At 40.2% G+C, this 13,878-nt stretch overlaps 1 protein-coding gene across 1 annotated transcript in view; it reads right to left on the minus strand.

Annotated features, from left to right (window-relative positions):
* LOC126471453 (uncharacterized) overlaps positions 1-13,878 on the minus strand; it is a 306,777-nt gene that overhangs the window by 131,588 nt on the left and 161,311 nt on the right. The window lies entirely within an intron of this gene.

Below are 13,878 nucleotides of genomic sequence, written 5' to 3' on the forward strand. Positions count from 1 at the left end.
ACAGGAACCTCTGCCAGGAAACGTCATCCAACGACGCTACAGTGCGTCAAAGTCTTAGGCGCGGTATCTCTAAATGTACAGACAGTTCCTGAAGGAAATATATGCAGAAATTTTTCATGTACCGTCCGCAGCGACATTGCTGCTAGTGGTCTCGAATCTGTAATCATTGCTCTTTTGCACAGTGTATAGATAAAGAGTGTGAGAGTTGAATGTTTTGTTTTGTCGGTTGCAGTTTAAAATGAGTGCAAAATATATGAAGCGTCACAAGGCAGCGTTCCTTGTAAATCATCCAAAGGGATGAAAGCTTTCATATGAAGCTGCTACTAAAATTCTTAGAAAGTCAAAGACATTCGTTACGTAGAGAGTCAAACGATATTTCTATGTTGGAAAAGTGGATGATTTACCGGAGCCGAGTCTAAGATACCGTCGATAATGGCAGCGATTGGATAACCATTAGGTAATTGTGCATTTGGGAATAACAAACATTTTCATGTAAACATATATTTATAATAGTGCTTTCTACATCTACATCTACGTGGATACTCTGTAAATTTCATTTAAATGCCTGGCAGATGGTTCATGAACCACCTTCACAATAATCCTCTATTATTCCAATCTCGTACAGCGCGCAGAAGAAACAAACACCTATATCTTTCGTGCAAGCTTTCATTTCCCTTATTTTATTATGATGATCGTTTCTCTCTATGTAGGTCAGCGTCAACAAAATATTTTCGCATTCGGAGGAGAAATTTCGTGATTGAAATTTCGTGAGAAGGTTCCGCCGCAACGAAAACCGCATTTGTTTTAATTATTTCCACTCCAAATCCAGTTCATTTCAGTGACACTCTCTCCCCTATTTCGCGATAATACAAGACGTGCTGCCCTTCTTTGAACTTTCTCGATGTACTCCGTCAGTCCCATCTGGTAAGGGTCCCACACGGCGCAGCAGTATTCTAAAAGAGGACGAGCAAGCATAGTGGAGCCAGTCTCTTTAGTAGATCTGTTACATTTTCGAAGTGTCCTGCCAATAAAACGCAGTCCTTGGTTAGCCTTCCCCACAACATTTTCCATGTGTTCCTTCCAATTTAAGTTGTTCGTAATTGTAATTCCTGAGTATTTAGTTGAATTTACAGCCTTTAGATTCGACTGATTTATGGTGTAAGCTAAGTTCAGCGAATTCCTTTTAGCACTCGTGTGGATGACCTCACATTTTTCGTTATTTAGGGTCTTGCCAATTTTTACACATACAGATATCTTTTTTAAATCGTTTTACAATTTGTATTGATCTGACGACGTCACTAGGCGATAAACAACAGGCACATCAGCAAACAACCTTAAACGGCTGCTCAGATTGTTCCATAAATCGTTTATATAGATAAGGAACAGCAAAGGGCCTATAATACTGCCTTGAGGAACGCCAGAAACCACATCTGTTTTACTCGATGACTTTCCATCAATTACTACGAACTGTGACCCCTATGACAGGAAATCACGAATCCGGTCACAAAGCTGAGACGATATTCCATGAGCACGCAACTTCACTACAAGCTGCTTGTGTGGTCAATGTCAAAAGTCTTCTGGAAATCTAGAAATACGTAATCAATTTGAAATTCCTTGTCAATAGCACTCAACACTTCGTGTGAGTAAAGAGCTAGTTGAGTTTCACAAGAACGATGTTTTCTAAATCTGTGTTGACTGTGTGTCAATAGACTGTTCTCTTCGAGGTAATTCATAATGTTCGAACACAATATATGTTCCAAAATCCTACTGTATATCGACGATAATGATGTGGCCCGGTAATTTAGTGGATTACTCCTACTGCCTTTGTTGAATATTGGTGTGTCCTGTGAAACTTTCCAGTCTTTGGGTATGGATCTTTCGTCGAGCGTACGGTTGTATACGATAGTTAAGTACGGAGCTATTGCATCAGCATACTCTGAACAGAACCTAGCTGGTACACAGTCTGGATCGGATGACTTGCTTTTGTTAAGTGATTTAAGTTGCTTCACTGCTCCGAGGATATCTACTTCCACGCTACTCATGTTGGCATATGTTCCTGATTCGAATTTTGGAATATCTAGTTTGTATTCTTTAGTGAAGGAATTTCGGAAGGCTGTGTTTAGTAACTCTGCTTTCACTAATCCCTGTATTCATTCTGATGCTTGTTATTAGCTCGGGATTATTTGTTGCTAAGAGGTCAAGTGTGTTTTCACAACTGTTTATTATTCGCGTGGTCTCATGAACTAAGTGCTCCAAATAATTTTCAGAGAATTTAGAATAATTTCGGATGATGTTTTATGCATACCTCCGGATTTAAACATGTATTTTCGCCAACGTATCGAGGGTAGATTAAAGTCACCACCAACTGTAATTGTATGAGTCGGTACGTGTATGAAATTAAGTTCAAGTTTTCTTTCAGCCTTTCAGCAATTGTATCATCTAAATTGGGGGGTCGGTAAAAGGATTCAATTATTATTTTATTCCGGTTGCCAAGAATGATCTCTGCCCATACCAACTCGCAGGAATTTTGCGACAAGATAAACTACTTCTAACAGCAACAAACACGCCACCGCCAACTGTGTTTAGTCTATCCTTTCGGAACACCGCTAGGTTCTTCACAAAAATTTTGGCTGAACTTATCTTCGGCTTTAGACAGCTTTCAGTGCCTACAATGATTTAAGCATCAGTTCTTTCTATTAGCGGTTGGAGCTCCGGTATTTTCCCAACACAACTACAACAATTTACAACTGTTATACCGATGGTTTCTCTATCTACGTTATTCCTGTATTCGGCCTTGATCCTTTGAGACTGAAGCCCTTTTTGTGTTTTCCCGAGACTCTCTAACTTAAAAAACGTCCAGTCGACGCCACACAGCCCCTGCTACCCGTGTAGCTGCCTCCTGTGTGTAGAAGACTCCTGACCTTTTCAGCCGAACCCGAAACCCAACCACCCTATGCCGCAAGTCGAGGTATCTGCAGCCTACACGGTATTCCATACGGATAACGGCATACACTTTCCTGTGGAACGGACTATGTGTATACACAGGGTGATTCCTTGATGATGTTACAAACTTTCAAAGACGATGGGGAAGGATAAATGTATCAATCTGAGGTAAGGGTCTCTTCACCGGGAAAGAAAGAGTCGAAAGTTATAAGTGAAAATCGGTGTGAGAACTCTGACAGTGGAGATGTGTTTCACACTAGCGAAGATAAACAAGTGCTCATAGCTCCTCAATCATGCAGTTTAGAGCCCATGTTTACAAGTAATTTTTTCTTCTCTTGGTCAATACTACCACCTCTGAAAGTTGCATACCCTACATTCTTAGCAACAACAGTAACCGTAAATGAATTCCACTGTCAGAGGTATCAGAATGATGTAACTTTCGACTCATCCCAGTACAGGGTCTTTGCCTCAAATCATACATTCATCCTTCTCCATCATCCTAGAAAGATTGTAACATCATCACGGAAACATCCTGTATATTCATGCATTTACAGACGCCGGCGCCTACTACTCTGACGCTCTGTAGCGTTTCTTGACATAGGTTTCTATATAAAACATGATCTACTAAGTTCCCTCTACAAGCTCTGCAAGTGTGTAAAATGAACTGTGTAACAAAAATAGCCAAAGGCCTATCTTAAAACTTTTTACGCAGGGATTTACGTATAGAAATCCAAGAAGTGGAGGTGAGGGAGACATTGTGATTGATCCTCGGAGAAAGAGAGACCCCCCGGTCATTTTGCCTCTACTACCCTAACCCTAGCAGCAGTAGCGAACATGATGAGAGGACGGAGAAGGAAGATATCAGCTAATAACGTAAAAGTTGTAAGGTATCAGGCAAACCCAACACCTTCCATGAAAACCCTGACATGATAAGCAAATCCAGTAGTATGTCACATAGCTCCGAATAAATCGTGACATTAAATTAACCAAAGTAATACGAGTAACGAGTGAGCAAATGGAATACCACAGACAAACACAAGAATGCCTAAATGCACGTCATACCTTCCCACCGTGAGACAGACGCAGTTCCGAGGGGAGAAACGAGAACAGAAGCTGAGAGCAGAACCGTGTTAAGCTAGAAGGCCCTACGATAAGGGACGGACTGGACACCCACGTTGCCAGCTAACCACTAGGACCACCCCAGCAGCAAGTTTTAGCGTGAGACTTTTTCGCATCTCTGTTACGCCAGGACCACCCCCCAGCCCATGTTAAAAGCTAGAGCCCTCCAGAAGAACAGTATAGATCTTACGATAACACAAAAAGGGCCACCCCAGCCGCATGTTTGAGCGTGAGACTTTTTCGCTTCTCTGTTACGTCAGGACCACCCCCCAGCCCATGTTAAAAGATACAGCCCTCCAGAACAACAGTACAGATCTTACGATAACATTAAAAGGTCCACACCACCTGCAAGTTTTAGCGTGAGACTTTTTCGCATCTCTGTTACGTTGCAAACTTTAAAAACATTGCCCCACCACGAAAAGTATAACGTTTCTCATTGTATAGACAGAATTTTTGTAGGCAGAGCTTAAGGTTAACACTGAGACCCTGATTGGTCAGATGAAAACACAGCCAGATAGTATTTTTAAACCAACTTCGGTAAATTGTAGTAAGGAGAAGTTAGGAGAGAGTTGCTTCCGAGATGGCGAGGTGGACGGAGCTGCGCTGGCCGCCGCCCCCTGACGAACACCGACAAGGTAATGAACGCATGCGATGCCGCATAACAGCGCATAAAGCTTCATTCAGAACTGCAGAAGTCTCATCTGTTACACCCCCTTTTTGCGTAATACTAGTGTCGATCGTCAATTAAAGCTCATGGTGTTCACATTTGCCACTTGAAGTAAAAATCTGAAACGCGATGATTTTTCTGTTATATAGTTATTGAGATTTTTCTGTTATATAGTTATTGAGAAGCCACATCAGCCACTGTAATTTACGACAAGTTAGATAAGTAATTAAAAATAATTGAGGGTCACTGTAGACCATTTTGATAGTTTTCTCTTTTGTGAAACTTAATTTAAACCTAGATTATAGATGTAATATGGCATAGGTCATCCTTCGATCCATTGTAGAACTTGGAAACCCATTCAGGGAATATTCGTTCACACTTTTGTTGAACGCAGTTGGTTTTTACCATCCTGTATTAAAAAATTTCCTTTTATCAGTAGTGCAATTTATAAACAATGTTTTGTGAGTAGAATAAAATTTCCAATGGTAAACTTAACTGCTTTTTCGACGTTATTTTTACCAGCTAACTAAAAATAGGAAAGCCTTGAACCCCTTCCACTAAATTTAGTTAGTATTAAGATTCTTTTACGGGGAGTGCAGTGGAGCTGACGCTGAAATCATTAAGTATTTGGTTATATCATCGCTAGTTTCACTGAACTCTTCTGAATTCTACATGTCATGTGTGGTCTGGCGTCTCCTTACCAGCAACAGGTCCCAGGTTCAAACTAGTCAATTCCCTAAAAAACACGCTCAGAGCGTCGTTCCGTGAAAGTGGTAGGGAGACACGATATAGAATAAACAGACACCACGCAGAATGTTAGAAAATGGCCACCCTGCCAGGATGGTAAAATACCATGATTGAAGGTCGACCACATGCCTAACTAGGCCAGAAAAATATCCTGTTGAAAAATTTTCGTAATAAAAAAATTTTTTTGAACGTTATAAATAGTCGAAAACAGTAGCTGCAGCGATAGATAGTAGGAAAGTATTCAATAAAAGTGAGACATTCTGGTAGAGACAATAGCATAATTAAGTTATGAATTTTAATATTGTTTGAATTAAGTTTTCTCTCCAATGCAAGCGCACAGGTGGCGGATACATCGTTGACAAGTTGGTTCTGACGCAACAAGTAAGTGAATGGATTGTCAGTCTTGGTAGTATCAAGTCGTGTGAACAAAAAGTTTATGAAACGCGTGAGATCGTATGAGCGCATGTTGACGCGAAGTAGGGCGCGTGAATTGCTTTTAAAACAGAACATAAGGGATTCGGAAAGATAAGCAATGGCAGATCGAGACCTTGACCGAATTGAGGTAGAGACCCAGCATGAAAATGGACAGAGAATAGAGGACAGTACAGCAGACGATGCAGTATTGCGAGAAATAGGACATATAACGCACCATAACGAGGATAATGTACGCCAAGGCATAGAAAACGTAAGTCAGCATACGACAGAGGAGCAGGAAAGTAGAGAGACAGCCGATGAGGATTCTAACTTGCGTCTTGAATACGTAGAACCCATAGTACAAGTAATCAGAGCTCCTTCACCACAGAGTACAAGGAATGCGAGCAGAAACGTGTCACAGCACAGTTCAACGCAATCGGTTGCAAACCAACAATTGGGCGAAAACACAGAGCGTAGGACGTCGGAAGAAAACGCAATAGGACGCACCAATCTGGCAGAATTATTACAATTAATGACGGAAACCATGACAAGACAAAATAAAGAAATTGCGAACCAAATTAAAATTCAGAATGCAGAAATGACGAAACAATGCAGAAACCACGAGACAAATGCGTGCGATTAAAGAACAAAACAAAAAAAATCAGTTATATCTATGTCATATTGAAGACGAGGCAAAAGAATCTCGAGAAGTGATAGGAAACTTAATAACAGGTTACAATCAATTGAGAACAGACACTGACAAGGTACAAGTGGACGTACAAACATTGCGTAATAACACTCAGGACGAGATCAAAACATTACGTAACAACACCCCAGGAGAAGTCAAGAAACTAGAGAAACAGATAAACGTAATTACTAGACAAGCAGCAGGTACAGCGCGTGAAATTGTTGAAAACAGTGTGTTACACAAACGTATCACAAAAGCAGCGCTGAAAAGATACGATAACCGCATAGTCAAAATAGAAGCGCAAACGAAGCGACAATTTCAGAAATTGCGAACAGAGTTGTTGCAAACCATTGAAGAGCGTAGTGAACAGGATCGAACACACACAGATTCTGCAACCACATCCGTATCTGTAACAGCACCGGAAAAACAAGCAATTAACGAAGATATTACACATTTGCGATTCCAATCACAGGCGGAAAGTAACATACGTGAAATCAGACAACCTGCACAGCAACAAACACGTTTCGAAATTCTTGATGAACAAACGTCATCACAAACACATGCGGAACCACAAACGTGTGTTTCAAGACAGTTTGGATCGTGCAATGAAGCAGCAAGGTTAGCCAGACAAGATACCGAACCAATACCTGACAATGGAAAGCCAGGCCGCGAAGAGTACAGTGCAATGCATTCAGCTACACGTTCACAATCGATGGAAGAAAATTATTGCGTACCATTCCAACGATACTACGCAAGGGTAGGCGAAAGTTACAGTGGACAATATCCAATGGATCTACCACAACCGGAAAGAACTACGGGAGAAATGATCAGAAACAAAAGTGGCGAAGAATCGCGAATTTCATATGGAACTATGACGAAGTACGACAACGATCATTTCCTCACAGTCAGAAAATTTCAACACTTTCGAGAAGGAAACTCATTACATCCCCGAACTTTTATTGATCAATTCCGAGTAGGATTACCAGAACACTGGACGCTAGCACACAAATTAGACTTTATATGTGCACACATGTCAGGAACAGTCGCAGAAACCATGCAGAATGTTGCAGCGACATGCCGATCGTACGAAGATTTCAGAGAGAAGTTTCTCTCACGATATTGGTCCAGCGAAGCACAGAACAGAGTGAAGTACGAATTATTACAGAACCCATATTTTGAAAATTCAGGAGAGATGAGTCCCGTGAAATTTTTCGAATTAATGGCAAAGAAAAATCAATGCTTAGATGTACCATACAGTGACGGAGAGTTGATTAAATTATGCGCGATGAAGCTACCATTGAAATACCAGCAATCATTAGTAGGTCGCGGAGGCAATGACGTCGAAGCATTTAAAGGTATTCTAAGGGAACTAGAGCTCATATTTTCGGAAGATGACGCAAGAAAAAGACGAAGTGCACGTGAAAACGAAAGCAAAAAGCAGTGGAATCCAAAAGACACAGTACGAAGAAACAATAATTACGAACCATGTGATAACTTCGCACCAAGAAACGACAATAGATTTCAACAAAGAATCGGTTATGGATTTAGAAGAGAATATGGCAATAACTATAATTCACCCAGGAACGGCAACAACTATTACAGAGGGAATAACGACAACCGGAACGGGTACTGGAGAACCATTAGACCGACAAATTATCAACAAAGAAACCACTATCAACAAGCTGAACAAGAAAAGAGAATACAGATAGAAGAGGTGGAGGTAAGACCACCAAACCCCGATAAACGTTCGAATTGATAGCTAAGCGCTCATGCCAAAGAGAATGACGCACCGACCCAGGACAATTGCAGCACCTTGAACAGAGAAGTAAAAATCTTATCACGAGAAGAAGGAAGAAACAAATCCGCAGGGACCAGATGAAAACGAAGACAAGGAAATAACAATATCGTGTTGGGATGAAATTAAATGTGAGAATACTGACGAGGAAGATGAATTACCAGAGGCACGCACAACGATTGTAGGAGGAAATGACGAAGTAATGAGTATTGCAGAGCTATTTGAGATGGAAACCAGGGAAAGCGAATTCAATGAGGATTATGCGCAGTCGACAGAAGTTGAAAATAAGTTACGAGTGGGCACACAACCCAACGTATATAATGAAGGAAGTTATGAAGCGATAATTAGAGCATTTAGATGCGATTATGTGGAAGTAGCGACGAAGAAGGAGAAGATAGACGAGGATGAGGAAAAAGCAGAGGATGTTGAAGAAAGCGTAAATGAAGGAAGAAATAGAGAAGAGGAAATAAAAGTGAGAGAAGTAGCAGTCGAAGCTTATCCTACAGAAAGTTCGAATTCACAAGGGAAATTCCTAAAAAGACTCATGTATGATTCAGTGGAGGATTCGTTGATGCAAGAAGAAGAAGAACAGATCCAACCCTTTCAAATTCAACCAATTGTGAAGGCCAAAAATCCCATTCAATATTGTAATTGACAGCGGAAGTAAACTGACTGCGATCTCAGAAAATTTATTCATGCAGTGTAATGCCAATGAGGAATTGCCAGTTCTGAAAACACGCAAGATTAAAGTAAGAGGTCCTATTAGAAACAATGCTGCGGAAGTTACGAGACAAACAAGGTTAACTCTTTCGTGTCAAGGTCAAAAGATCGGAGCCAACTTCGTGATTATACCTAAACTAACTGTAGATTTGATTATAGGTGCAGATTTTTTAAATGAGAGACGAGCGATAATAGATATGGGGAAAGGTAGCGTAACATTCGGGAATGTCTCACTTCGAGCAAAACCTAAAATTAGAAGAAATACAAGTTATAAACAAACAATTAAGAATGACGCGAGATAAAGAGGATGAAGAATTAGATTGGTATGCACAAAAGGCGGAATCGCCTCAACTCACGTTAGAAGTCCATAAAGAAATCGACGAAAAATTGCAAGAAGTTCAAAGTATTTCGGAACACAGTAAAAGAGAATTAGAGGGTATTTTACGAGATAAAGCAGAGGTATTTTTACCTAAGACTGGCAGTATTAAGCACTTTCAGTACAAGTTTGAAGTAAAACAGCACAAACCATTTAGAGTGCCACCCTATACAATCCCATTAAGCTACAGGAATAAAGTATTCCAGGAGATATCTAAAATGTTAGATGACGATATTATTGAACCAGCTACCTCCACATATAACAGCCCGCTCCATATTGTACAAAAACGAGATGGGAGCATCAGGTTAGTGCTTGATTCCAGACAGATCAACACAATCATAATCACTGCGACAGATCGCCCAGACAAATTAGAGGAATTGATACAAAACTTCCACGGTGCTAAGATATTTTCATCAATTGATTTACGGAGTAGTTTCTGGCAAATAGAATTGGCCCCAGAATGTAGAAAATTTACAGTATTTATCGTATTCGGTAGATGTTACCAGTTTAAACGATTGCCATTTGGTTTAAACATATCATCAGCAGCGTTTATTAGGGGATTTAATACTATATTCAGTCCTGAAATTTTACAAAAAATTACTTGTTATGTTGATGATGTGATTATAGCAGAACCCTCTTGGGAACATCACAACGACACATTAAATCAGTTTTTACAAATCATAAAAGAGCATGGGGTCACAGTAAATATAACAAAATTCAAATTTGGAAGGTGAGAGGTCAAATTTCTAGGACACATAATTTCCGAGAAAGGGGTAATGCCCGACCCAGAAAAACTAACGGCAATCAAAGAATTCTGTACGCCATATAATAAGAAAACTCTCAGAGGATTTCTAGGTCTCACCGGATTCTATAATAAACTTATTTGGATCGACTTTCTCGCAACACCACGCCTATGTGCACTGACTGGAAAAAACACGCCATGGGTATGGGATCAACAAGCCAATGAAGAATTTTTAAAAGTGAAAAATGCACTAACAACAGCACCGATTTTAGCACATCCTCATCTAACACAAAATTTTTGTATGGCCACTGATAGCGCGAAAACAGTTTTAGGAGCTGTTTTATTCCAAGAATACGAACAGGCAGGGCTAAGATCATAAGAACAATTGCATTTGCCAGTCGGGTACTCACAAAAAGCGAGAAAAACTATTAAGTCACGGAGCTGGAAGCATTGGCCATTGTATGGGGCTTTCAACGTTATCGATACTTCCTATTCGGAAGGAAAACAAAAGTATACACTGACCACAAAGCATTAGAATTTCTGTTATCCGCCAAACTAACTCATGGGAGGTTAGCCAGATGGATGTTAATACTACAAGAATTTGACTTCTCTATTACACACGTACCAGGACCAGCGAATGTATTAGCAGATGCTTTATCACGATGTCCACAGGGTGCATCCAATAACATAGGTTTGGAAGCAGCAGAAGACCAGTTTACAATGCACTATATCAAACAAGTACTTTTCGAAAACAACATTACGACAGCATTGAAAAACATAGGCAAAGAACAGGACAAGGATCCCGAAATACTAGGAATCAAACACAAGTGGAGAAGTAAGGATTTTCCAGACATTCGACAGCACTATCTCGTAAAAAACAATGTTTTATTTTTAGACGAAATGTTGCAACGAATAAATGGTTAATTTATATCCCAGATGAACTAATTAATAAGTACATATGGTATATGTGGTGTCGCCGCCAGACACCACACTTCCTAGGTGGTAGCCTTTAAATCGGCCGCGGTCCGTTAGTATACGTCGGACCCGCGTGTCGCCACTATCAGTGATTGAAGACCGAGCGCCGCCACACGGCAGGTCTAGAGAGACTTCCTAGCGCTCGCCCCGGTTGTACAACCGACTTTGCTAGCGATGGTTCAGTGACAAAATACGCTCTCATTTGCCGAGACGATAGTTAGCATAGCCTTCAGCTACGTCATTTGCTACGACCTAGCAAGGCGCCATTACCAGTTACTATTGATACTGAATCATGTAACGTCAAGAGCGACGTGCACCATTAATAGATTAAAGTTAAATATTCCACCAGCTACATCCTTTTTTTCTAAATTCTAATTTCCTTGTCCTGTTCCAGACCTCACCCCTGCCTGTGTGAGCTAAAACGCGTGCCTTTCGGCTTCCTCTAGTAACACGGTGTTGGCTCTCCTGCCAACCACAACAGTATACACATTTAAGTAATGGCCACTTTGGACCAAAGAAATGCTTTTTAAAAATAAAACAAACAAGCCTTTTGCTAATATGGAAAGACGAATTAGAACAGTATTAGTCAAATGCAAAAAATGTATGAGGGCTAAACACGTCACTTTCCAAACCAAACCACCTATGATTCCAATAAACCCTAAAAGATTAAAACAAATAGCTGCAACAGATTTCATGGGGCCCCTCCCACGCACAAAAAATGGATATATTTTCATATTTGTCGTTTAGGAACTTACTTCTAAATATGTCACCTTGACACCATTAAAACGGGCAACAGGTCTTACTATAAGTAAAGCATTTAGACAAGATTTTCTCAGACAAGTAGGTTCAGTGGAACGAATAATTTCGGATAATGGCCCACAATACAAATCAGTGCAATGGCAGAACACGTTAAAACAACACAAAATAAAACCCATCTACATACCTAAGTACAAACCTACCGTAAATCCAGCAGAACGATCTATGAAGGACATAGGCACTTTATGCCGATTATATGCAGGCAAAAGACACAACACTTGGGATATGTACCTTAAAGATTTTCAAGAAGTAATAAATGAAATGCCACATAGCACTACACTACTACCTCCAGTTACTGTACTTAAAAATACTGAACCCCCAAACATAACCAGAGAAAATGTTACATTTCCTATTGTACCACGTAGACAGCACAAACAAGTCATAGCGACAGCACTCTCCAACATCAGAAAGGCAGCCATTAAAAGAAAAGAAAGAGGAGATAGAACAGCAATTAAAAGAACATTCTCAGTAGGCAAGAAAGTATTTGTAAAAACACACCATCTCTCCAGCAAACAGAAACACAAAATACATAAGTTTTACACTGCATACAAAGGTCCTGTCATAATTAGCCGAATTGCTCATGATAATGCTGTGGAACTAATGAACCCAAAAACAGGCAAAACCTTAGGACTTCACCATGTGAGCCATATCAAAAAGTTTGAAAATTAATTTTATACCTGGTAAATAATCAACACAATATTTCAAGATTATGTTGCAGATAAGATTGTCAGGAGAAAGAAGAATGAAGAAAGAGGAAGGTGGGAAAAAGAAAGTAGTTTCAATAAAATCAAAAACAAAAATAACACCAATAGTACCATAGATTAAGGTGAAGGGATAAAGTGTAGATAGTCTAACAGCACGAAATACTAAAATGCTATACACCACAACACTACACAAAAAATAAAAACAAAACTAATTTGAGGATTTTTGTAGAAGATAAGACTCAAAATATCTTAGAATTGTAACATGAAAAGGGCACCGAAATTTTTAAAGCTTTTTAAAAAGGCGTAAAACAATGTACGTACTAGACATATGTTAGATGATTATAAGTAAAACTTTTTGTAAGAACCATTGTAAAAACTCCAGCAAGGATGAGATGCAACAACCCACTAGTTGCAACGAGAGAAGTATCAAGAAAGAAAAGGACGTAATTAGCAAGACAAGATTCCTACAAGGCAGAAGCATCGAGAGAAAGGAAAGGACAGTGAGACCAACAGAATGCCCTTGTATCGAAAGTGGGCAATAAATCTGCCCGCTAGGTGGAACCCTGCTGGGACGGAACACGGAGCCGCACAGTGGCATAGCCCTGCAGAGACGCAATGGGACGCTGAACGCCAGAAGGGCCTCCGAGTGCCCCGACTCGGCGGAGCGAGCAAAAAATGGCCCGACGAGAAGACGGCTTGGACAAGCCACCACTGGCAAAAAACATGTGTAAAAGTCACACTACTGCTATTAAACAGCACGCTGATGCACGACACTTAAGAAAATGTCCACAAAGTAGAAATGACATGCCCAAACCATTTATCAAACTGTTACTAAGAGGAGAACTTCAAAGCAACTAGTTATCAATAAATATTTCCATATCCTGCCCAGAGAAGAATCAAGAAGCAAGTAAGAAGCAGAGAAAAAGCGGGAAGAGCAGAAGTTGAAGAGTCACAAGATTGAGACCAAGAAAGAAGATGGGTGAAGAATAGACAACATACCTTCCCAAATCCCTATCCTATTGTAAACTAGTCGTCTGTGAAGTATTACAACGAAAAACGACCGCTTTCAGCGACACATAATGATGACTTTCACGCATACAAAGCCAGTAAACCACGAGATTCTGCACTCACAGCTCCATTCCATTATGGAACCTCCACAACAGTAACACACA

The sequence above is a fragment of the Schistocerca serialis genome, chromosome 3, assembly GCF_023864345.2.
Source record: "Schistocerca serialis cubense isolate TAMUIC-IGC-003099 chromosome 3, iqSchSeri2.2, whole genome shotgun sequence".
NCBI lineage: Eukaryota > Metazoa > Arthropoda > Insecta > Orthoptera > Acrididae > Schistocerca > Schistocerca serialis.